At 45.0% G+C, this 26,684-nt stretch overlaps 1 protein-coding gene across 13 annotated transcripts in view; it reads left to right on the top strand.

The window, feature by feature from the left end:
* The window catches only part of KLHL29 (kelch like family member 29), a 656,253-nt gene that overhangs the window by 22,986 nt on the left and 606,583 nt on the right, over positions 1–26,684 (top strand). For 2 of the 13 annotated variants that reach the window (XM_069973100.1, XM_069973087.1), the window contains exons 1-3: positions 10,292–10,372; positions 19,177–19,405; positions 20,853–20,965. The exons of 1 other annotated variant lie outside the window; for it this stretch is intronic. The gene's annotated coding sequence lies outside the window, so the exon portion shown is untranslated. Of the gene's footprint in view, positions 1–7,114; positions 7,199–10,284; positions 10,397–12,302; positions 12,385–19,176; positions 19,406–20,551; positions 20,616–20,852; positions 20,966–21,008; positions 21,081–26,684 lie in introns of those variants that run through there. 10 more of the 13 variants (XM_069973089.1, XM_069973091.1, XM_069973090.1 and 7 more) reach the window with 10 other exon arrangements.

The raw sequence follows: 26,684 nt of genomic DNA, 5'->3' as shown, positions 1-26,684 counted from the left end.
CCTGTTCTTGGTGTATGTCGCCCCTTTAAGTAGATGAGAACCCTGTTCTTGGTGTATGTCGCCCCTTTAAGTAGATGAGAACCCTGTTCTTGGTGTATGTCGCCCCTTTAAGTAGATGAGAACCCTGTTCTTGGTGTATGTCGCCCCTTTAAGTAGATGAAAACCCTGTTCTTGGTGTATGTCGCCATTCATCTTTATTTCCAGACAAAACTAAAACGGTATTAAATATTACTGCCTTTCAAATAATTAAAACGACTATTTTTTCCTTCTTTTGCCTTTTATGAAATCTAGTCGATACTAAAGCATTCAAGTCTTTTCTAACATTTTAATGATCACAGTATCCTTCAGCCCGAGAAATATTCAGGCAATTTCCATTTATAAGGGACTATTAAAATGACCACCACTGAGCCTCTCCTTACAATGGCTCCATAACTTTCTATTAATCACCCCCATTAGTCTTTTATTGGGCACTTCTCTCATTAATTGCAATAAAAAGAACATTGCCGAGATATTTCTGTCCACATCTAAGAGGAATATGGGGGGGGGGGGGGGATGGGGGAGGGTATAATCCCCTTCTTCTTGAGGTGCCCGTACATGTCAATGGAAGTCGGCCCAGTCACTGATTGGCTGAGCGGGTAATCCATCATCCGAATTGTGACGTCACAGGAGCTGAGGATCCTGGAGCCTGACGGGGTTCCCTTCCCAGATACAGTGGGTAGGGAAGATGTAAGTAATGCAGATATAAATTGCCCCTGTCTGCTTTAGAATTTTTATCTCCTCCGGACTTCACCTTTAAAGCGAGAAAAAAATAGTCTTGAAATCAACTGGGGTCAGAAAGTTATACAGATTTGTAAATTACTTCTATAAAAAAAAAAAATTAAGTTGTCCAGTACTTATCAGCTGCTGTATACTCTGCAGGAATTGGTGTGTTCTTTCCAGTGTGACACAGTGCTCTCTACTGCCACCTCTGTCCTTGTCAGGAACTGTCCAGAGCAGCAGCAAATCCCCATAGAAACCCTCTCCAGCTCTGGACAGTTCCTGACATGGACAAAGAGCACTGTGTCAGACTGGAAAGAATACACCAATTCCTGCAGGACATACAATAGCTGATAAGTACTGGAAGACTTGAGATTTTTTTATTCAAAGTCATTTACAATTTTCTGACACCAGTTGAAATAAAGACATTTTTTTTCCTCTGGAGTACCCCTTTAATCCGCATAGGGGGGGTTCGCGCTACATTTTTACAATCCGTTCTTGTCATCTGTTATGACAAAAAAAAAAGGGATTAAAAAACGAGTGGAAAAATGGCTGCATTTGTGCGCATCCATTTTGATCCGTTTTTCCATTGACTTCCATCATAAAAAAAAAACCCCAAAAATTAGCATTTTTTTGTGTGCGTTAAAAACGATCCTTTTTTTTTTATATAATGAAAGTCAATGGAAAAACAGGTCAAAATGGATCTTTAATACGGATTTTCATCCATTTTTTGGAAAATTGAATGAAAAAAAAAAAAGGGATTGCTACAATGTAGTGTGGCCCTAGCCCAGGGATGGGCAACCCTCCGGCTGTTGCAAAACAACAATTTTTGGCTGTCTAGGCATGATGGGAGTTGTAGTTTTGCAGCGGCTTGAAGGCTCAAGGTTTCTCGTCCCTGCTCTCGCCTAACAAAGCCACATAAAAAAAGTTATTAGATCCTACAGCCACTTTATCAGCTTTATGTATGGCAAAACATGGCACCTGCCCAGCAATTAGGCCGTTGCTCAGCTTCCCCCGTGTTTTCGTCCACCCCGTCTCCTGCCCTTATGTGACTGTCAGGCTGCTAATAGCCCATGAAAGTGACAGCAGATCAGAGGACACTTTAATTGCTCAATTTGTTTACAGTAAATCAGGACTGCTGAGTCGCTTAAATCCTCTGTGAACACAAGTGGTCAGGCACTTACCGCCTGCAAATCCAATTTGCCAAGGTGATGTCCGGTAATAAAATTATTGCCGCTATTAACTAAGTGGGACACGTCCGTAATCAGCGCTCATTTACATGACAATAGCGTCTCATCTCCTCCGCCATTGTGTTTTGGTTATTATTCCTCTCCTGTTTAGTCTTGGACCTGTTATTTGGGAGCACAGACAGGAGGGCGGTTTACGGTACTCTTTATTTTCTAAATTTGATTTGTTTTGGCGTAAAAAAAACCGGACACGTGAAAGATGGCGATATCACCCATTAGTGGATACCTCAATGTAGAACGGACAGTTAAGAAATATTCGATGGGGGAGATTTATCAAACATGGTGTAAAGTGAAACTGGCCCAGTTGCTCCTAGCAACCAATCAGATTCCACCTTTCATTCCACAGACTCTTTGGAAAATTGGGCCTCAAAGGTTAAAGGGATACCCATAATCCTCTATGCCTTGGCCAGAATATGTGGGCTAGGGCAGAAAACAGAATATTTGCCCTACATGAAGGAAAGCCTTGCTACCACTATGCAGCAACACAGTCCAAAATAAAATCCTAACATCTGTTTCTATCACTCGCAGTTTCTATTCAGGGGAGTATTATATTGGGTCATCTTTGCTCAGTCTTCTGAAACACAGAAAAGCAGAATCATGACAGCAGAAAAAGTCCAAGAGGATCAGCCAGTCTGCTCTGTTTCTATATTGTTTTTTTATCGGATTTCTTTATTTATTATATTACATTTAGTTGTTTGTTTTTTATTTGATCTCATTAATGTTTTTGTTTCTTTTTTTATCTTATATATATTTTTATGTATTTGTGATTTTTTTTCTCCAGTTTTCTCCTCCGTCCTTTGATCTGTTTATGTCATTCCCAGCATGCATTATATCAGGTTTTCATTCATTTTTCTCTATTTTTTTTATACTTTTTGTTGTTTTTTTAATCACATTTATTTATTTATTTTATTTTATTACATTTAGTTGTTTTTTTTTTTTATCTCATTTATGTTTTTGTTTCTTTTTTTTTTATCTTGTATATATTTTTATGTATTTGTGATTTTTTTTTTTCTCCAGTTTTCTCCTCTGTCCTTTGATCTGTTTATATCATTACCAGGCATGCATTATATCAAGTTTCCATTCATTTTTCTCTATTTTTTTTAATACTTTTTGTTATTGCTGTTGTTGTTTTTTAAATTACAAGGTCTGACAAGAATCCACTTAAGCCCATCCAAGCTATACCATTGTGTCTCTGAATTAATATTACTGCTGTTGCAAAATTGCCAATGACTGGCTGGACATGCTGGTAGTTGCAGATCACGGGTGTCAAACTGCGCCCCTCCAGCTGTTGCAAAATTACAATTCCCATCATGCATGGATAGCTGAGGCCCTGACCGTCCAGGCATGATGCAAATTGTAGTTTTGCAACAGCTGGAGGGCCATTTATGTAGATGGAGGGAGTCAAACTGCAGCCCTCCAGCTGTTGTAAGACTACAATTTCCATCATGCCTGGACAGCCAAAGCTTTGGCTGTCCAGGCATGATGGGAATTGTAATTTTGCAACAGCTGGAGGGTCGCAGTTTGACACCCGTGATCTGGAACATATGGTAGCACAGAGAGCCAGTGGGACTCTGCATACTACTGTATGGGTCTCTGCACGTGCACAAGCCCTAGGAGTCACAGCTAAGCAGATGTATCTATATATCTATTAGGTAGTGACACATTAAGGTGTTCCTATTTTTTATTTTTTTTAAGAGCTTCCAAACTTTTAGAGAAAATACTTAAAATATTTCACAATTTTCATCCTATTAACAAGACCCGTAATATTCAAGTGATGGATATTCCCCGACTTATGTTAAACTGAAAATCATATGCGGCTACAATGCGTCAGTAATCAGTATTTTCCGTTAATTCTTGCTATTTATTAACATCTGTCCTGATTCCGGTATGCCTTATTAGAGCCACATGAATATTAAACAAATAGATTCATATTCATGAGCTGCTGGAACCGGATAGATGTGTCAGAGTTAAGGACTGTACATTAATGGGTCTTCAAACCTGCAAAGAATCCACTTGTCTCTGGGAATCATCGGAATCTTCTCTTACCATAATGAATGAGGCACTCAGGCTTCCTAATTGACTGGAGTTAATGCTGGAGATGAATGTAAGCACACAGGTCTAGGGCCGTTCTCCTAGGAGGAATTAGTGATGGTGTTTAAGGAACATCTTGGGAAATTATTTACTGATTATTTGGGGTGACTCCCGAAGAGGGTGAAGAGGTGCTTCGAGTTATAGAAGCTGAAGGAGAAACCTCTTACATATGTGGTGTATGGAGGCTTGGGGAGTAAGCCGTGAATCTTGGGGTTCATGTTCTTCTTGGGAATGATCTGTTATCTTCATGGAGTTGATGCCTCTTCTTTTTAGGAATGATGTCTTCTTGGAGTTGATGCCTCTTCTTTTTAGGGAGGATGTCTTCTTGGAGTTAATGCCTCTTCTTCTTGGGGGTGATGTCTCATTTTATTACAATGATGCTGCTTGTTCTTGGGGGTAATGTCTCATCTTCTTGGAGTTGATTAGAGATGAGCGAACCTCGAGCATGCTCGAGTCAATCCGAACCCAATCGTTCGGTATTTGATTAGCTGGGGCTGCTGAAGCTGGATAAAGCTCTAACGTTGTCCGGAAAACATGGATACAGCCAATGACTATATCCATGATTCCCACAAAGCCTTAGGGCTTTATCCAAGTTCAGCAGCCACCGCTAATCAAACGCCGGACGATCGGGTTCGGATGGACTCCAGCATGCTCGAGGTTCACTCATCTAGAGTTGATGCCTTTTCTTCTTGGAGACGTTATGACATCTTTTTGGAGCTGCTACCTTGTCTTCTCAGGGTTGATGTTGTCTCTTCTTCTTGGAGCTGCTGTCTCATCTTAGCATTGATGTTGTCCCATCTTCTTAGAGCTGCTGTCTTGTCCTCTCAGGGTTGACGTCTCATCTTCTTGGAGTTGCTGTCTCATCTTCTTGGGTCATTGTTGTCTCATCTTAGTATTGATGTTGTCTCATCTTCTTAGAGCTGCTGTCTTCTCATCCTTTCAGGCTTGACATTGTTTCATCTTCTTAGAGCTGTTGTCTCATCTCCTTGGGTCAATGTTGTCTCATCTTGGAGCTGCTGTCTCATCTTCTTGTGTCGTTGTTGCCTCTTCTTCTTGGAGATGCTATCTCATTTTAGAGTTATTGTTTTCTTATCTTCTTGGAGCTGCCATCTCATCTTCTCGGAGTTGATGTCTCATCTTCTTGGAGCTGCTGTCTCATCTTCTTGGAATTTATGTTGTCTCATCTTCTTGAGACTGTTGTCTCATTCTCTCAGGGTTGATGTTGCCCCATATTCTTGGAGCTACTGTCTTATCTTCTCAGGGTTGATGTTGTCTCATCTTCTGAGAGTTGTTGTTGTCTCATCTTCTTGGAGCTGCTGTCTCATCCTCTCAAGGTTGATGTTGCCTCATATTCTTGGAGCTACTGTCTCATCTTCTCAGGGTTGATGTAGTCTCATCTTCTCAGGGTTGATGTAGTCTCATCTTCTCAGGGTTGATGTAGTCTCATCTTCTCAGGGTTTTTGTTGTCTCATCTTCTTGGAGCTGCTGTCTCATCTTCTCTGGGTTGAGTTTGTCTCATCTTCTCAGAGTTGTTGTTGTCTCATTTTCTTTGATTGCAGAGTTGGTTTGGAAGTTTTTTCCTCCTTCTTATACAATGGGCCCCCTTCCACTTGGACATAGTTTACAGGCTGTCAGTCTGTGGAGGCATAATGCAGCATCTATCGAAGTCTATGGGCCCACAGCCCTACATGTATCCAGCCTGAGCCACAGTTATTACAAGAATCACTCATACTGATATATATATTCACATGTACTTTAATTTTAATAGAAAAAAATAAACATTTTTTCCACCTTCATCAGTCTGATTGGTAGCCGATGGCAATTCTCGTTTTACCGTGCACTAATTTTCCCAGGTAGATGACACGGGGCACTCCGGCTGCCAAATTTGTTTGTGTCAATTTTTCATGACAATTAATTTCATCTAAATTCAGAATGTTTAAGTGTAAAATTGACAATTACTATAGTGGGATGATATTCGTGACCCCCGCCGTGAAGCGCGCCAAATTGATTCTACTTTCCGGGCAATGTTAATGACTTAGGACGGAGCGTTTAACAGGAGCTGGCATTGAACTTGCCATCTGAGCCCATCAGATGAAATAAAACATCTGGACATGTAGAAGCGATTACATTATCATCTAATAAGATTACATTGTTAATAGGAGACGAGGTGTCATTTCTTGATGGAAGCGGCTGTAAATCTCAGATTGTCAGTGTATTATCACATCCAGATGTGACCGCCCAAGGCTGACGGCCGGGATTTACTGGGTAGGAGATGATCGCATTCCATGTCATGGGTGACTGGACGGGGTGCAGGAATCTGTGTCATAGGAAACATGGAGGGTGGGGACGTTTTGGCTTTATCTCCCATATTGTTCACTTATTAACATGCACTAGGCGAGGGGTAATGTATGGTTATCATATAATCAGGTCTCCTTAAAGGGGTAGTTATTAACCAAAAAAAAAAATCTTTTAAATCAAGTGAAGTCATTAAGCGACAGAGATTTGTTATTTACTGCTATTAAAAAAAATCTCAAGTCTTCCAGTACTTTTCAGCTGCTGTATGTCCTTCAGGAAGTGATGTATTATTTCCAGTCTGGAGAACAGGAGAGGTTTTCTATGGGGATTTGTTAAAACTCTGATCAATTCTTGACATGGACAGAGGGGGCAGCAGAGAGAACTGTGTCAGACTGAAAAGAATTCACCACTTCCTGCAGGACAGACAGCAGCTGATAAGTACTGGAAGACTTGAGATTTTTTTTTTTAATAGAAGTAAATTACAAATTTCTGACACTTGCTGGGACCAGTTGATTTGAAAGAAAAAAAATGGTGGACTAATAGGGGGAGATTTATCAAACGTGGTGTAAAGTGAAACTGGCTCAGTTGCCCCTAGCAACCAATCAGATTCCACCTTTCATTCCTTACAGACTCTTTGGAAAATGAAAGGTGGAATCTGATTGGTTGCTAGGGGCAACTGAGACGGTTTCCCTTTACACCATGTTTGATAATGTGAGGCCCAGGCCTGCAGGTTACACCACCGGGAACAGAAGTTTCTGCTCTTCCAGATGGGAACACATTATCACAGCCGCCATCCAGCTGGTCATTGCGTAAGAACAGCTGCCGGGCCGGCGAGATCACAGGACGGACAGATATGTTTAAATACAAAAAATGGGTCAGATCGCCGTAAAATACTGTAAATCAGGCTATTATGGCAGCTCTACAGGAAGGACTAGTCCTGCATTTCATAGCACTGTATTAGGGAACTACCATTTGGTTGGGTGGTAATGCTCAGGGGCAGGTGAACGATGAGCGGCATAAATCAGGGACACGTATAAAGGAAAGATAGAGAATCCATCCCTGGCCTTGGCTTCAAAAACTGCGTCAAAATCCTGGGAACAGAGAACTAATGAATGTATCTGTAGAGTTAAGCTTCATCACTGGACTCATCATTGTATGATTGTATATATATATATATATATATATATATATATATATGTATATATATATATATATATATATCTGTTACATGCTGTGACATTCACTAGAACGGCCCCTCTGCTCCCCCCGTGCACAGACAGAACACCATTATCATTGCTGAACGGGCCAGGAGAGCGGCGGATGGGAAGGTGATTTCCTTACAGCTGTTTTCCCCATTATGTAAAGCATTACTGTCATTTAAATTAACTTTTAACATGTGAAGATCAGTCAGGAGCTCAGTGCCGGGATTGTAAGTTATAGCCGGGTGAAGCACGGACCGACTTGTCACACAGTCTGATTGATTACAGGAGACAGGCTCCATTATAGTCTATGGATATATACGGGCTCTATTATAGTCTATGGATATATGGGCTCCATTATAGTCTATGGATATACAGGCTCCATAATAGTCTATTGGTATATGGGCTCCATTATAGTCTATGGATATATGGGCTCCATTATAGTCTATGAATATACAGGCTCCATAATAGTCTATTGATATATGGGCTCCATTATAGTCTATGGATATACAGGCTCCATTATAGTCTATGGATATATGAGCTCAATTATAGTCTATGAATATACAGGCTCCATTATAGTCTATGGATATATGAGCTCAATTATAGTCTATGAATATACGGGCTCTATTATAGTCTATGGATATATGGGCTCCATTATAGTCTATGGATATACAGGCTCCATAATAGTCTATTGGTATATGGGCTCCATTATAGTCTATGGATATATGGGCTCCATTATAGTCTATGAATATACAGGCTCCATAATAGTCTATTGATATATGAGCTCCATTATAGTCTATGGATATACAGGCTCCATTATAGTCTATGGATATATGAGCTCAATTATAGTCTATGAATATACAGGCTCCATTATAGTCTATGGATATATGAGCACCATTATAGTCAATGGATATATGAGCTTTATTATAGTCTACAGTTATATGGGCTCCATTATAGTCTATGGCTATACGGGCTCCATTATAGGCTTTGGCTATACGGGCTCCATTATAATCTCTGGCTATACAAGATCCAGTATGGTCAATGGCTTTAAGGGCTTCATTATAATCTATGGCTATAAAAGCTCCATTATAGTCTATGACTATACGGGCTCTATTATAACCTATGGCTGTACAGGCTCCATGATAGTCTATGGCTATACAAGGTCCATTATAGTATATGGCTATATGGGCTCCATTATAGTCTGTGGATATACACTCTCCATTATAGTCTATGGCTGTACAGGCTCCATTATAGTCTATGGATATATGAGCTCCATTATAGTCTATGGATATATGACTCCATTATAGTCTATGGCTATACGGGCTCCATTATAGTATATGGCTATATGGGCTCCATTATAGTCTATGGATATACAAGCTCCATTATAGTCTATGGCTGTACAGGCTCCATTATAGTCTATGGCTATACGGCTACGTTATACTGAAGAGCTCCACGTGGCCGGCGGCTGTCAGCTGGACCCAGGAGCAGTGATATGGGGGCGGTGAGAATACTTTGTTTATAACTTTCCTGCGCCCCCCCCTGGCCTTCTCCCCTTTCTCAATTTCACGGGACTTCTCCTTTAATATGTGCAATATACCACCTCGCTTATGAAACACAGCGATGGCGACCTCAGCCTATCCCCGCACAAAACAATATTGCACATGACCTTCAAACTATTGCAAAGACATCTAATAACAGTTACAGTATAGGGTCAGCCGAGACCACCACTCCCATAGGAAACCCAAAGCAATCATACTGTGAAGATGCGAGTCCCTAAACTCTCCACGAAACATGGTGATAAAACCTGCCGACGGGTTTCTCCTCAATTAATTCTGCAGGGGGAATTTGAGAACAATTTTAAAATCTTAGGTCAGTGCATGCAGAATTAACCCTCAGCGGATGGACGAGACTGGTAAACTGGTTAACACCACGGACCAGAGACTGGTAAACAGCACGGACGAGAGACTGTTAAACTGCATGGACCAGAGACTGTTAAACTGCACAGACCAGAGACTGGTAAACCACACGGACCAGAGACTGGTAAACAGCACAGACCAGAGACTGGTAAACAGCACGGACCAGAGACTGGTAAACAGCACAGACCAGAGACTGGTAAACCGCACAGACCAGAGACTGGTAAACAGCACGGACCAGAGACTGGTAAACCGCACAGACCAGAGACTGGTAAACTGCACAGACCAGAGACTGGTAAACTGCACGGACCAGAGACTGGTAAGCAGCACAGACCAGAGACTGGTAAGCAGCACAGACCAGAGACTGGTAAACAGCACAGACCAGAGACTGGTAAACAGCACGGACCAGAGACTGGTAAACCGCACAGACCAGAGACTGGTAAACCGCACGGACCAGAGACTGGTAAACAGCAGGGACCAGAGACTGGTAAGTAGCACAGACCAGAGACTGGTAAACAGCACAGACCAGAGACTGGTAAACAGCACGGACCAGAGACTGGTAAACCGCACGGACCAGAGACTGGTAAGCAGCACAGACCAGAGACTAGTAAACAGCACAGACCAGAGACTGGTAAACAGCAGGGACCAGAGACTGGTAAACAGCAGGGACCAGAGACTGGTAAACAGCAGGGACCAGAGACTGGTAAACAGCACGGACCAGAGACTGGTAAACAGCAGGGACCAGAGACTGGTAAACAGCAGGGACCAGAGACTGGTAAACAGCACGGACCAGAGACTGGTAAACTGCACGGACCAGAGACTGGTAAACAGCACGGACCAGAGACTGGTAAACCGCACGGACCAGAGACTGGTAAACAGCAGGGACCAGAGACTGGTAAACCACATGGACCTTCAATCCTTTGCAGATTATCCAAGTGAATATCTGCACAGAACATCCGCTCCCCGCGCGTTTCCCCCTCGCTGCGCCCTACGGCCCACATGACTACCTTTTATTAACTTTACATTTTCCTCTCAGCTATAGAGAAAATGACTTAGATAACCTTCCCAGTATAGAAAGCTGGAGCCGTTGCAGATGTATGAGATCTAACGGAGGCAGTGCATTATCCCCTGCAGCCATAGATTAATATAAACTATACGCCATCGCGTCTGACTCGCTGAAACCCGGTGTAAATATATTCAGTCATTTATAGCAGTGATTCCTAGAAGCCGCAGCGTCTAATCTGTTTTGCCGCTATATTTTCAATAATCTATCTCCTATTATGGATGGGTAATGATGTAGCAGAGCTCAGTTTGCCATTTGGCGCAACTAATGCTGTTATCATTATGTAGTATCAATGATGTCTCCTGGGAAGGAGGGGGCATCAGTGCATTAGCATTGGGGTCACATGGCCCGCGGAGTCCCTCAGCTCCTGTATTACACACCTCTAGGCTCTCTATGTGGCGTATGGCGTCTTTGTGAGAGGTGGTATTTAGTTTTCTCATGGATTATGCCTGAATCGCTGTGTATATTATAGGGCCCTGGGGTCAGTATGGGCCCTAGTGGCGTAATTGGAAACTACTGGGCCCCAATGCAAAATAGGGAGCAGCCCCCGTCACCAAGTGGTAGTAGTATAACAATAATAGTGTCTTTAGTTAAAGGGCTACTCTGGGGCAAAAGAATTAAAATCAATGGGTATCAGAAAGTTATATAGATTTCTAAATTACTTCTATTTAAAAATCTCTAGTCTTCCAGTACTTATCAGCTGCTGTATGTCCTGCAGAAAGTGGTGTATTCTTTCCAGTTTGACTCAGTGCTCTCTGCTGCCACCTCTGTCCACAACAGGAATACTAGTAACGCTGAAATAAAACTTAATTTTTTTAAAGAGTCACTATCGTATTTTTTTTTTTTTTTGCATAAATCCATAGTCCAGGCAATTTTAAGAAAACTTTGTTATTGGGTTTATTAGGCAAATATGCCATTATCTGCCTTTAAAAAGCCTTTCCCCTGCTCCTCCCCCCCCCCTTCCCTCCTCTCTCTTATCCACTGCTCATTATCAGGAAATTTCTACTCTTTTACATCAGTCGTGCCCTGTGTAACCTATGGAGAGGGGAGGGGGGAGGAGAGAGATTAGTTAGAGAGCAGAGAACAAAGCATTACACAGCGGGACCTGTGTGAAAGCTGTATTCAGAGGTCAGAGAGGTCAGTGCTGACTTCAGAGGAGATAGCTCGGTGATGTAGCTGTAAATTAACTCTTTGTTGTCCTGTTTTAATACCTCATCTCCCTCCACCCCTTCCCTCTCCAGAGAGAACAATGAAGACAGGGGGAGAGCTTCAAACTGCTTATTCATGATAAAAATGCATTTTTCAGCTAATAAACCCAATTACAAAGTTTCTTAAAATCGCCTGTACTATAGATTTCTGCAAAAAAAAAAAAATGTAAGCCACAGTGACACTTTAAATACAATTTATTTCCTCCACAGTATGCCTTTAAAGTGAAGGTTCTCAGCCCCCTTCTCAAGCTTATATTCTGAACATTTCATATCTTAGCTAGTTAAGGATCGTTTGGTGGTCTCTCCCCTCAAAAATGTATGTTATTGTTGGCGGACAGTGCTGTAGGGGTGGGGGCTTCACAGTCATTGTGCCCCTAATGCCTATCTACAATGGGCCAGCCTACAGGCCTAGGCCCCGTCCCTTCTGATCCAGCCGTCACTGAAGGGGTGTGGCCTATGCTTCTAGGTCGTCCCATTCCGATGACACCCCTGATGGGGTGGGGCCTATGGGGATATGGGATATGGATAGCGGCCGTGAAGCCCCACCCATTCGGCTTTGTCCACAAGCAATAACATGTGTTTCTGAGGGGAGAGATCACCATTCTTTATACAGTAAGATCTAACCTGTCCAGAATATAAGCTTAAGAAGGGGGCCGAGAACTCCTGATACAGTAAACTCTGCTACATCAGCACGTATGACGTCACCAAGGTCTAATAGATAGGATGGAAAAACTTCAATGGCCTCCGTGATAGATCTCCATGGTAACCAGTAATAATAACATGTAAATGTAGGTTCAGTACTATATGTATCATTTAGCCGTGAACGATATAACTTTTCACATTACAGAACACTTACTCTTGATATGATTTTATTTTAAAGAGAACCTGTCGTCACTTTCATGCTGCCCGAACCGCAAGTTGGAGGGTCAGGCCCTGGCAGTGTCTCCCCGGCCCTCCAGGCTTGGTTATTAGATCTCCCCCTATACCCAAATAGGAAGGTACCTGTCAATGAAGCCTTGTGGGGCGGGGAGAATCCTCTTGGGACCAGCTCAATGACTAATGGTTCAGGCAGCATGAAAGATAGCATGAAAGGTACTCTAGGGGAAAAAAATTAACTGGTTATAAAAAGTTATGAAGATGTGTAATTTACTTTTATTAAAATATCTCAAGTCTCTCACAGTACTTATCAGCTGCTGTATGTCCTGCAGGAAGTGGCGTATTCTCTCCAGTCTGACACAGTGCTCTCTGCCGCCACCTCTGTCCATGTCAGGAACTGTCCAGAGCAGAAGCAAATCCCCATAGAAAACCTCTCCTGCTCTGGTCAGTTCCTGACATGGACAAAGGTGGCTAGTATAGATAATAATCCACCGGTTCCAAATGATGGAAATAAGGACAATATAGTCTTGAGTAATTAATTGCAAGTGCTTTTGTGCATCTTTTATTGCGTAACATTGATGAAAACAGACATATCCCGACGTTTCGGTGAATGCACCTTTCTCAAGGAGTCTGGAAGTGGATATCAACAGGGAGTGGAAGGAAGATGGGGCTGGTGAGGCAAGGCTGCGCCTGCATGAAGGAGCGGTTCCGGGCAGAATGTAGGCTTCCACACTCGTGTGTGATGAGGCACCGGACAGTCCAGCTGGGCGTAGATCTGCCGAAGGGCTGGTGATGTTGCGAGGCTATGTCGCCCGCGACATAGCCTCGCAACATCACCAGCCCTTCGGCAGATCTACGCCCAGCTGGACTGTCCGGTGCCTCATCACACACGAGTGTGGAAGCCTACATTCTGCCCGGAACCGCTCCTTCATGCAGGCGCAGCCTTGCCTCACCAGCCCCATCTTCCTTCCACTCCCTGTTGATATCCACTTCCAGACTCCTTGAGAAAGGTGCATTCACCGAAACGTCGGGATATGTCTGTTTTCATCAATGTTACGCAATAAAAGATGCACAAAAGCACTTGCAATTAATTACTCAAGACTATATTGTCCTTATTTCCATCATTTGGAACCGGTGGATTATTATCTATACTAGATTTACCTCTTTTCCACCTCTACACACTACTGAGTGATACTCCTTTCCTATACAAAATGGACAAAGGTGGCAGCAGAGAGCACTGTATCAGACTGGAAAGAATACACCACTTCCTGCAGCACATACAGCAGCTGATAAGTACTGGAAGACTTGAGATTTTTGTTATTTACAAATCAGTATAGCTTTCTGACACAATTTATTTTTTTTCGGGAGTACCCCTTTAAGGTAAACATTTTTTTCCCCAGAGGCAGCGCTACCATTGTCCACAGGCTATGTGCGGTATTGCATTTGGAATCTATTATGGCCTTACTGGTGACTTTCTTAAAGTGTCACTGTCGTTTCAATTTTTTTCTCAGAAATCAATAGTACAGGCGATTTTAAGAAACGTTGTAATTGGGTTTATTATCCGAAAAATGCATTTTTATTATGGAAAACCAGTTTGAAGCTCTCTCCCCCCTGTCTTCATTGTTCTCTATGGAGAGGGGAGGGGTGGAGGGAGATGAGGCACCAAAACAGGACAACAAAGAGTTAATTTACAGCTACATCACAGGGCTATCTCCTCTGACAGTCAGCGCTGACTTCTCTGACCACTGAATACCAGCTTTCATACAGGTCCCGCTGTGTAATCCTTTGTTCTCTGCTCTCTGCTGGTGACTAATCTCCCTCCTCCCCCCCCTCCCCTCTCCAAAGGTTACACAGGGCCCGACTGATGTAAAAGAGTCGAGATCTCCTGATAATGAGCAGTGAATGAGAGAGAGGAGAGAGGGGGGGGGGGGACCTGGGGAAATTCTTTTTGAATGCAGATAATGGCGTATTTACCTAATAAGCCCAATTACAAAGTTTCTTAAAATCGCCTGGACTATTGATTTCTGCAAAAAAAAAAAAAAACACAAAACGACAGTGACACTTTAATATCAGCTACCATTTAGTATCTTTAATTAGAAATCTTTAGAAAATGACGGCCTCCCTCCTCCAGGCCATAAGGCTGCGGCCCGGGTCATGTCCTGAGACTAAGCACTTATTACGGAGCGCGGGCTTATAATAGTGTTACCCCACGTCTCTGGTTTCCATCCTCAGCAGGGCCGTGCCTTTCACCGAAGCCAGGCAGACATTTCAATTGTAAGAGATACAGTATCTGATTTATTTGCTGAAGCAGAACCTCCTAATATTTCCCCAGCGTTAGCGCAGCCATAACAGACTAAGTAGATTTGTAAGCCATCGCCGGGGGAATAAATAAAATATTTCACTGGTGCTATCCACCAGATTGGACTGAGCGGTAATATCATGGAGAAGATCTAATAGGGTTTCCCTGGAGTTCCCTCCTGCTTAATTACACCCACTGTATTCCTATTACCTGCTGTATTAATTACACAAAGCTCTTCACCTCAATGAAAGGCCCAATTTATTGGAACCAGAAAATTCCCACAATCCTCCGGGTATTGCTCTGGCAGGAAATGGAGAGGCCCGGAGTAATCTGCGCATACTGCCCTCCTTTAACCTATTCGTGACTAGAGGAATTTTCTTAGTTCTATTGCATGTTCACTTTTTGCTGTATATATTTATTATTATTATTATTATTAATTAATTAAAGGGGTAATTTTTTTCCTTTCTTAACCTATCAGCTGCTGTATGTCCTGCAGGAAGTGGTGTATTCTTTCCAGTCTGACACAGTGCCCTCTGCTGCCACCTCTGTCCGTGTCAGGAACAGTCCAGAGCAGCAGCAAATCTCCATAGAAAACTTCTCCTGCTCTGGACAGTTCCTGACATGGACAGAGGCGGCAGCAGAGAGCACTGTGTCAGACTGGAAAGAATACACCACTTCCTGCAGGACATACAGCAGCTGATAAGTACTGGAATACTTGATATTTTTTTAATAGATGTCAATTACAAATCTGTATAAATTTTAGATACCAGTTGAGTAAAAAAAAAAATCGCTTGAGTACCCCTTTAACTTTATCGAATGCAAAATTCTACCAATGAATGTTGCTACAGCGTGTGATCCCTCAGTTTTTCACTGTAGCTTAGTAGGAAATATACAGGGGGCAATGTAGAGCCCTGTCTTTCCTTTATTACCCATAGCAACCAATCACAGCTCAGCTCTTATTTCTTATATTGCGCTTGTAAAATGAAAGCTGAGCTGTGATTGGTTGCAATAGGCAACAAGGAGAATCTAAGGGCCCTAATACATGGAGGATACACACAGGATACACAGGATGATATCGTCCTGTGCAATAAGGCTTACAATAAGCCGGTGAATAAGTAGGCCGGTTTAACATGTATAAACATTATCGGCTGTCAGCTGCACATCTCCCCCTGTAATAGTTGATGTGCAGCTGACGGCTGATTGCAGGAAAGAACTGCAAGTACAATCCGACCGTCATTTGTGCAGCCCAGCCTCATGATAAAGCCTTGGAAAGGCTCTGTAAACCAACATCCATTATTGCTATATATAGTGCTCGTCTACAGGCGGCCTCAGGCCATCTTATAGGACCCTTACTAGAAGACAGCTTAAAGGGGTTATCCAGCGCTACAAAAACATGACCTTTTTCTCCCTACTAATGTCTCCAGTTTGGGCGGGGTTTTGAAACTCAGTTCCATTGAAGTAAACGGAACTTAAAGGGGTTATCCAGCGCTACAAAAACATGGCCACTTTCCCCCTACTGTTGTCTCCAGTTTGGGTGGGGTTTTGAAACTCAGTTCCATTGAAGTAAATGGAGCTTAATTGCAAATCACACCTGAACTGGAGACAACAGTAGGGGAAAAGTGGCCATGTTTTTGTAGCGCTGGATAACCCCTTTAATAAATCGCTGCCCATGTCCTTTTGAGATTCAGCACTGCCGCCACATGTCCACTGTAATATACAGCCAGCACCTGATGCATATGGAGCAGGCTTAGCTCCTGGGCCTGCTCCATACAGTATGTATGTGATAAAGCATGAAGGGGTCAATGCCCACTGTGTATACAGCTAGAGGCTTTTAGGCCATGTTCACACCGTAGATTATTCATAGGGTATTGCGCCAAAATTCACAGGAAATATGCCTCTCAATGGAAATTTTAAAAATAATTAAAAAAAATAAATAAATTCCCTGTATAATGGGGGTTGACTTTCTAACATGTTCCTGGCAGTAAATTAGGGTGTTTTTTTGTCCATTTTTCCGACTTATTTACTGAAGGCGTGCAACACAATTTTTCGATAAGCCTGTAATTTTTGTCCAAAAACCCACCAAGTGGGTGTGTCATTCATGGGCGTGTCATGGGTGTGTCCATAAAAACCCGCCACAACCTACAGATTTATTAAGCGAACCGACAATTTTTAAGTTTTTTTTTTTTATTCTAAAAATTGGACACTTCTAGTGTGGTGGGATAGTCGGGTTTTTAGTTTTACTATTTTTAGTTTTACTAGTTTCACTACTAAGATTTGCTAAGGGGTGTGCGCCAAATTAATAACGCAAAACAAACTGACACGACTGACAGCATAACCGCTTAAAATTGATAGATTGTTAGTAAACCAGGCCCAACGTTACCATAGTGTTAGTCTCTACGTTCTTCATCTCCTCCGACAAAATGGCCGCCAGCACCGCTTGCAGATGACAGCTGCCGGGGCGCCATTATAAATGAAGATTGTTATGAATTATGTACTATAATAATGAGTCAAAATAACCCATAATGCTTACACCACAAAGAGGTAAAGGAATCTTCACAACATCTGGAGCCGTCCATACCTGCAATATGGTGCCGTGATTTAAAGGGACGGAAATAAAGACTCTCTCTCTTTGATGTCAGCAGATGCCTCGTATCTTTTTACTGATGCGTTCGCCATTTACGTTGAACCGTTAAGATGGCAAATAACATGGAGAAGCTCTTAAGAAAGGGGAGTGCTGACTTTGACAAATGTGATGAATATGAAAGCAATTAAGCTCAGGAGCCGCCGTGTTGCAGGAATCAGTGAATAACATACACGTTGCCGGAACGGTTATGTCAGCAATTTCTCCGGGATGCCGAGAAGCCTGCATTGTGCGTGCCAGTACGGGCCGGCTGTTTACATCGCATTTATGGCTCTTCTGTATGTGCAATCAATAGAGTGATTCTTATTTTTAGTATTTTAATAATTGATCGTAAAGCGACAAAACCTGCGAGGGGGTCGGTATGTATGGGGCTGGTGCTGGCACACAAGTCGGGAGGCATCCATTGACTTCAGTGGCATCCAGTGCCCTCCGAAGCGGAGAGAGGTCAATGTCAGCTGCTGCCTAATAGAGCGGGTGCCTAAACTTAGGGTGTCCACACACTTTTTATCTGATATTTTTTACCCTCCCCCCCCCTCCCCTCCCAAAAAAAACCCCAAAACACCAGGGAAAACACCAATGTGATGCATGGAGTTTTTTAATGCATTTTTGTTTTTTTTTTGGCATTTTTCTGCTGTTTTTAACTTTATGTGTGAATGATCTTTTTTGTGGTTTAGGCGTTTTTTGTGTGCTGAACTTTTTTTTTTTTTTTTTACTTCTGACATCACATGACCTAGCTGCTGGACCACAAAAGGTGACAAAAACACCAGAAAGGAGAGAAAAACTTTCATTGACTTCCAGCGAACATCTGGCAGCTGGTGTTTTTGCAAGAGAAAAAAAAGTGGCTGTTTTCCAAGATTTTAAGGCAGTGTGAAGCCGGCCTTATAGTAATGCTGGTTCCCTTAACCTCCATTGATCGTCATAGCTAAAAATGGCTATAAATCGGTGTGCATTTTTTATTTTTTTTTTTATTTTCCCATGTTTTTTCCATAGGGAGGGGTAAGAGCCCTATTACACCAGCAGATTATCTGACAGATTTATTAAGCCAAAGCCAGGAATGGATTTGAAAAGAGGAGGAATCTCAGTCTTTCCTTTGTTACCTGTTCTCTGTTTATAGTCTGTTCCTGGTTTTGGCTCAGCAAAAATCTGTCAGATAATCTGTTGGTGTAATAGGGGCCTAAGTCACAATCAGACTACTGTGGTGCCGACTTATCTCTCCTAGAACAATACGGTCAGGTGGCAAAAATCCAAGATGTCTGTCCAATCTCTCTACTAATATCATTTGCCATACACCTAAAGTGCGACCCATAATTGTGGACTGCACTATGGATGTGCATGCGTAGTGCTCCCCAATTCATGGACTTCTGCATAGTCAGACAGTGATCCGTGATGCAATTGCTTGTCAATACTAGGACCTGTCATGGCCCCGTACATACAGCACTAAGGACCCATACATTTCAATGGCTCTGTAGGTGTGTACGGGGCTGTGATGGTACTGACCCATTGAAATGTATGGGTCCTTAGTACTGGACACAACTACTGATGTGTGAATAAGGCCTAAAGGTTCTCATACACTCTTTATTGATCGCAGGTTCAGCTGACACTAAGATGTATGGGGGCCTCCGGACACTCCACCGACAGTTGACATCCCTAGAGAGAAGCGTTTGGTTTGATGACTTTTTAAAGCTGACCTCTTTGTTCTTGGAGGGATAAGCTGGTGCCAGAGCAGCCTGGATGCGCCTAGAGAATGGATAAACATGGGCCTGTGTTTAATATTCTTGTATATAAGGAGGCTGAGAGAGAACTATCATTACTTTTTGGTGAGTCCCATAAAAAAACAGCTCCCAAGAAACATACATGACCTCATTGATATTTGACCATACAGAAGTGAGCAATAATTCACAATGTTCACAATATATGCAGGTGCTGCAGATCTACCAAGTAGTTGATTAGCAGGGTGCCGGATCAGATATCGATTGCCTATCTGGATTGGTTATCAATGAAAAGTCTCTGAAAACGCCTTTCCTCTTCATTTCTTTTTATTTGCTTGTGGTTTATAAACAGATTCCCACCGATTTAAAGGGGTTATTCAGTGCTACAAAAACATGGCCACTTTTGCACCACTCTTGTCTCCAGATTGGGTGGCGTTTGAAACTCAGTTCCATTGAAGTAAATGGAGCTTAAAGGGATTATCCAGCACTAAAAAAACATGGCCACTTTCCCCTACTGTTGTCTCCAGTTTGGGTGCAGGTTTTGAAGCTCAGTTCCATTGAAGTAAATGGAGCTTAATTGCAAACCGCACCTGAACTGGAGACAAGAGTGGGGCAAAAGTGGCCATTTTTGTGTAGCTCTAGGATAACCCCTTTAGGGTACGTTCACACTTACCAGATCCGCAGCGTATTTTCTGCTACGGATCCGCAGCGGATCTTCAGCAGATCTGCAGGAGATTTCATTTAAATAACTGAACACAGCATCAAATCTGCACCATCAAATCTGCTGCGGATCATGTAGGTGTGAACGCACCCTTAAAAGAGGTTATTCAGCACTTCAAAAACATGGCCGCTTTCTTCCAGAGACAGCACCACTCTTGCACCACTCTTGTTTGGGTGCAGGTTTTGTAATTTGGATCCATTGAAGTGAATGGGGGTTAATTGCAAACCGCACCTGACCTGGAGACGAAAGAGTGGTGCTGTCTGTGGATGAAAGCGGCCATGTTTTTGTAGCACTGGATAACCCTCTGTTTATACCCCTAGGGGGGAGATTTATCAAACTGGTGTAAAGTAGAATTGTCTTAGTTGCCCCTAGCAACCAATCAGATTCCACCTTTGATTTTTCGCCGAATCTGTGAGGAAGAAAAGGTGGAATCTGATTGGTTGCTAGGGGCAACTAAGACAATTCTACTTTACACCAGTTTCCTAAATCTCCCCCCTAGTGTCTAACTTATAGTTGCTTTCTTATCCAGTTGAAGTGAAGCTAACCCAGTCCGAATATGCTGCTAGCCGCGCTGTTCCCTATTGATCTGCGGTTCTGGTGAATCGTCCTTTGTTTTGTTAATATGCGATTGCCGCCATCACGTGCGTCACTCCGACCCTCCTGGATGGCTTCCAGTATAGAGGATAAGATGGCTTTAAAATTAGATTTAGAATTGGAATTTGAAGTTGCCTGGGAATGTAATGCTTCCCGTCACACACAGCGGGGTCCGTGTACATCCGTACCGCTACACTGATGAGTCCCAGATCATTGTATTGATTTTTTTTTTTTCCTTAGGATTCGTGGAAATTTTTAAGAAGCTCTCGTCTTACGGTCACACATGGAGCGCATTCACAGAACACAACTTCTTAGGACCTAACACTTTCCGTGCCACGTTCTGACACTGTAAGGTAGAACAGAGCCGCAGAACAGTCGTTTTCTGGCTATTGTGCTATATACAGGGGACGTGATGGAGGGGGCCCGGGATGGTGGAATACTTCACGGTAACTGTATAACATCTGTGAGGTATGAGGTATGTCGTGTCTGACCCCTCACATAGCTATGCAGCATTCTGTAGTTGGCTACTATAATGCAGGGATCAATTGCCTCCAGGACTCCTATAGAGGAGTCCAGTAATGGAGGGATTCCGAGCAGGATAGACTGATCTAAAGAACAGATTGACATTATAAATTGCATAGTGTTCTACTCTTAATACTATGGCCACATTAGACACATTAGGGTAGTATTACATGGGCCGATGGGGGCCTGATATCTGCTAGATCGGCGCTCGTTTACTGGGCCTATTACACGGCCCGATAATCGTTTAACAAGGGCTGCATGGACATCGTTACCGATGCCCCAGGGCTCCTCATGTCTCAGGGCTCCTCTTGTGGTCTGCTTCTCCCTGGGTCTCACAGCTTCAGAGCGTCCTGTCTTAACTGACAGGCCGCTCAGCCAATCACTGGCCGCGGCAGTCCCGGCCTGTGATTGGCTGAGCGGCTGTCAGCTAAGACAGGCCGCTCTGAAGCTGCAGCGCGCAGGACCCGGGGAGAAGCAGAGCACATGGATAGGTAATGTATTTACTTTGCTAATCGTCAGCCGCCGGACGCGCACTGCTATTATACATAAAGATGCGCGGTCGGTGGCCGACAATTATAGGTCCAAACCTATATCAACGAGCAGCCGATGTCAACGATCATCGGCTGATCATTGTGTTTATTACACGGACCGAAAATCAGCCAAATAGGGCCGATTCGCCCAATTATCGTTCTGTGTAATAGTACCCTTATGCTGCGTTTACACAGAGCGATAATTCGCCCAATCGATCGTTTAACGATTTAGAATTAACGATTTGGTTTTTATATCGATCAGCATTTAGATGAATAAATTGTTAGAAAAATCGTTAGAAAATTCGTAAGAAAAATCGTTATTGCGATCATTTTTAAGATTGCTTAAGCCCATCTTTCACATAGGGAGAATCTTTAAAAAGACTGTTTCCACAAAGCGATCTGCGAATTTTTAGCGAACGACGAACGACGATTTGAGAACATGTTGAAAGATCCAAATGAACGATCGTTGCTTGATCGTTTGCTGTGTTTGCACAGAACGATTATCGCTGAAATGCGATCATTATTGCAAAAATTCAAACGATAATCATTCGAATTTTCGCAATGAACCTAACCTGCCAATATGTCCCTATTGCACAGGAGACACAGGGGAGGAAGCTATGTCTCTTACCTTCATCCTCAGCTCCGTTCCAATTGTGTGTTCCACAGTCCAGTAAGACAGAATCTTAATTCTTAATCTAAATGTTAAAGGAGTTATGACAAGGCTAAAACTATCTCCAGAATAGGTAGTAAATATTTGATTGTTGAGGGGTCTAGCCATTGAGACCCCCTACATATCATAATCACAGGGAGCCTACCTCCTCCTTGTGAATAGAGGAGGTGGTTGAGCCATTCATTTAGGCCTCTATTACACAGAAAGATTATCGTGTGAAAAATCGTTATATCGTTCAAATTTAAGAGAATCTTTCCGTGTGGAGACAAGTGTCGTTGGTCACATCTTTTGAGCAGACCATAAAACCGTTAATCGTTCGTCAATTGCTTGCAAATTTTGGGATGTACACATTTCTCATTTGTTCATTGGACTCATCGTTCTGTGTATTATGGAGAAAAATTTCAGAAATTTGTTTAGTTTAGGAGGACCCTTACCCTCTATGGGACACAGAGTACAGTGCTTATCCATCTCCAGTACTGGCCTAGCGACACTACATTCTCTTGTGGGGGGGGAGGGGACAGAAGAACGCCTGGTCTGTTGGTGGGGTCCCAGTAGTCAGTAGTCTTTTTTAGGTATGGAGGGATTTGGTTGCTGTACAGTATGTTGAGATTACTGGAGCACGCTATGGTGATGGCACTGTATAGCATTGGTATTTATGCAGCTGAATTGTTATTTGGCCTTGTATGGCACTGTTAATTGGGCAATAGAGTTGAGCAAACATTGGGCATGCTCGGGTTTGTCCAAACCTAAGCAAACGGCATTTGATTCCTTTGGAGGCCTGGAAAACATGGATACAGTCTATGGCCTACGGCTATATCCGTGTTTTCCAGAACTCCCTAGGGCTGCATCTAACTTCAGCAGCCATCGGTAATCCAATGGTGAACACTCGAGCTTGGACAAACTCAAGCGTTCTCGAAGTTTGCTCAACTCTTGTTACGGCCGCGGCGGCGTCCCGCGTTCCGGGCCGCCGCCGCGACCGCTACCTGCCCTATGCAGCAGCCGGTGTCCATAGTCGGGGACCCGGCGCTGCTGTCACCTCGGCCCCGGGGGGCGCCTCACCTCTCCACGCTCCTGTCTCCCGCTGTGCCGGCCGGCGCGCGCGTCCCCGCCTCCTAGGGCGCGCGCGCGCCGGCTGTCTCAGATTTAAAGGGGCAGTGCGCTCCTAATTGGTAGTTGCACCCAATCACTCCCCTATAAATCCCAGCATGCCCTGTCCTTAGTGTTGGAGCCTCTACATGCTTCCCATAGCGTTTGGCCCAGCCCCCTGTTGTTCCTGAGTCCTATCTGTTACCTGGTCCCAAGTCCCTGTTCCTGAGTCCTGTCCGTTACCCGGTCCCTGGTCCCTGTTCCTGGTTCCTGTTTCCCTGTCACTCCATCTGTTCCTGCGTTCAGCCTGTCACGTGCGCTCTCACCTGCAGACCATTGCCAGTGCCATCTCCTGCCTACTGCTCCTGCCACGCCTCGCCTGCCGACACCAGCAACCAAGCCAGGGGTAGCGACCTGGGGGTCGCCTGCCGCAGCAAGTCCATCCCGCCTTGCGGCGGGCTCTGGTGAAAACCAGCGGCCCCTTAGACTCCGCTCCCTGGTGAGGTTTGTGCCATCGCTGGTGCCGGTCCAGTGGATCCACTACTCCGGGCGTTACAGTAGGCTCCAACCATGGATCCCGGCGAGGTGCCAGATCTCCGTGACGTCGCCAGAGTGGTCGCGCAACAGGCTCAACAAATCCAGAAACAGTCACAGCAGATCCAGCAACTCACTGCCGCCTTACAGCAGCAGACTACTGCCCAGCGCACACCATCTCCTGACGCTGCTTCTTCTCTCCGACTGGCTCTCCCAAGCAAGTACTCTGGGGACTCTAAGTTGTGCAGAGGATTCCTGACTCAGTGCACCATGCACATTGAACTTTTGAGTAGTCAGTTTTCCACCGAGCGCTCTAAAGTGGCTTTCATCATCAGCCTATTAGAGGGTAGAGCCCTGGCCTGGGCCACGCCACTGTGGGACCGTGATGATCCTGTTGCTGCCAATCTCCGGGCCTTCCTATTCGAGTTTCGCTCCGTCTTTGAGGAACCTGCCCGTGCTTCTTCGGCCGAGACTGCTCTCCTCAACCTCTCTCAAGGCAGCTCCTCTGTCGGTGACTACGCCATCCAGTTCCGCACCCTGGCAGCTGAATTGGACTGGAACGAGGCCGCCCTGTTGGCCACCTTCAAGAAGGGCCTGTCTAGTCGAGTGAGAGACGTGCTCGCTGCCCGAGACCTGCCTACCTCCCTGAACGAACTCATTCTACTGGCCACCCGAGTTGATACTCGTTTTTCGGAGAGGGAGGAGGAGGTTCGGCATGAACATTTACTAACCCATTCCCGTCGCCACCCCCAGCTGGCGCCGGTTTTCCAGAATCCTGACCTTTCGATGTCCCAGCCCTCTCCTGAGATTCCTATGCAGGTGGAACGGGCTCACCTGACGCCTGATGAAAGAATCCGGCGCCTGGAGCAGAATCTCTGTCTCTATTGCGGTGGTTCCGATCACTTCCGGCTGGGATGTTCCCTACGTCCCCAAACATCCGGAGGACGCTCGCACCTAGGTCCGGTGGGACAGGTGTCCCTAGGTGCGAATGCCACCATTCCAAGTCTGTCTACGCCTGTTTCCATCCGGACTCCCTCAGGACAAAATCATCAGACTACTGCCTTCCTCGATTCTGGCTCAGCAGGCAGTTTTATTGCGGCAACATTGGTCCAAAGATGGCGGCTACCCGTGACCCGACTAGCCAGGCCCCTGACTATCTCCTCGGTCACGGGCGAAATTCTTACCGACCGTGTGTACTACCAGACCGCATCTTTAGTCCTCCAGGTGGGTCCTTCACATCAAGAAGAGATATCCTTCTACGTTCTGCCCCATTCTTCCCCCGCGGTCCTCCTGGGACTCCCGTGGCTACAAGAACATGCCCCTCAGCTGGACTGGAGAACCGGGGAGATTCTCAGTTGGGGTCAGGACTGTTCCCACCAGTGTCTCAAGTCATCTCAGACCAAGTGTATTTTGTCATTTCCTGTCCCGGCCAAGCCTCTATCCGGCTTACCGGCAGAAGACCAAGACTCGGCGGATGCCTTCTCTGCCGAGGTGTACCCTCTCCCCGTACCCAAGACTAAGGTCGTGTCCTCTCACCACCGGAAGAACTTACAGAAGGTCCCTTGCCACGTTATACCGCCTGATCGCCTAGTACCAGTCGTCACCTCCACTCTTCAGAGAGTACCCCCCGGAAAGACTCATGTTCACCCTGCGCTTCGAAGAGGTATTTTGAACTGGGGACATTCCTCGTTGGAGGCCGGGCACCCGGGAGTCCGTAAGACCGGCCAACGGATCTCTCGCCACTACTGGTGGCCCAGCCTATCCCAAGATGTCAAAGACTTTGTGGCTTCCTGTGCCATTTGCAGGCAAGAAAGAGGGGGAGGCCAAAGGGGGGGGGTACTGTTACGGCCGCGGCGGCGTCCCGCGTTCCGGGCCGCCGCCGCGACCGCTACCTGCCCTATGCAGCAGCCGGTGTCCATAGTTGGGGACCCGGCGCTGCTGTCACCTCGGCCCCGGGGGGCGCCTCACCTCTCCACGCTCCTGTCTCCCGCTGTGCCGGCCGGCGCGCGCGTCCCCGCCTCCTAGGGCGCGCGCGCGCCGGCTGTCTCAGATTTAAAGGGGCAGTGCGCTCCTAATTGGTAGTTGCACCCAATCACTCCCCTATAAATCCCAGCATGCCCTGTCCTTAGTGTTGGAGCCTCTACATGCTTCCCATAGCGTTTGGCCCAGCCCCCTGTTGTTCCTGAGTCCTATCTGTTACCTGGTCCCAAGTCCCTGTTCCTGAGTCCTGTCCGTTACCCGGTCCCTGGTCCCTGTTCCTGGTTCCTGTTTCCCTGTCACTCCATCTGTTCCTGCGTTCAGCCTGTCACGTGCGCTCTCACCTGCAGACCATTGCCAGTGCCATCTCCTGCCTACTGCTCCTGCCACGCCTCGCCTGCCGACACCAGCAACCAAGCCAGGGGTAGCGACCTGGGGGTCGCCTGCCGCAGCAAGTCCATCCCGCCTTGCGGCGGGCTCTGGTGAAAACCAGCGGCCCCTTAGACTCCGCTCCCTGGTGAGGTTTGTGCCATCGCTGGTGCCGGTCCAGTGGATCCACTACTCCGGGCGTTACAACTCTATTGGGCACCATGCACCATTTTGGATAGTTATATGTATCTTAGGCATATATTGGAATATACTTGAAGTTACCGGAAGGGGCACCATGCATGAGGCCAGTACTGACCATGAAATCACTGGTTCCCTTTTATATAGGAATATATTTTTTGCCCCCTACTTAGAAGGAACGGTTAA

This window comes from Dendropsophus ebraccatus, chromosome 6, assembly GCF_027789765.1.
Source record: "Dendropsophus ebraccatus isolate aDenEbr1 chromosome 6, aDenEbr1.pat, whole genome shotgun sequence".
Taxonomy (NCBI): Eukaryota; Metazoa; Chordata; class Amphibia; order Anura; family Hylidae; genus Dendropsophus; species Dendropsophus ebraccatus.
The sequence above is the reverse complement of the archived record's forward strand: the minus strand, read 5'-3'. Positions and strand labels throughout refer to the sequence as shown.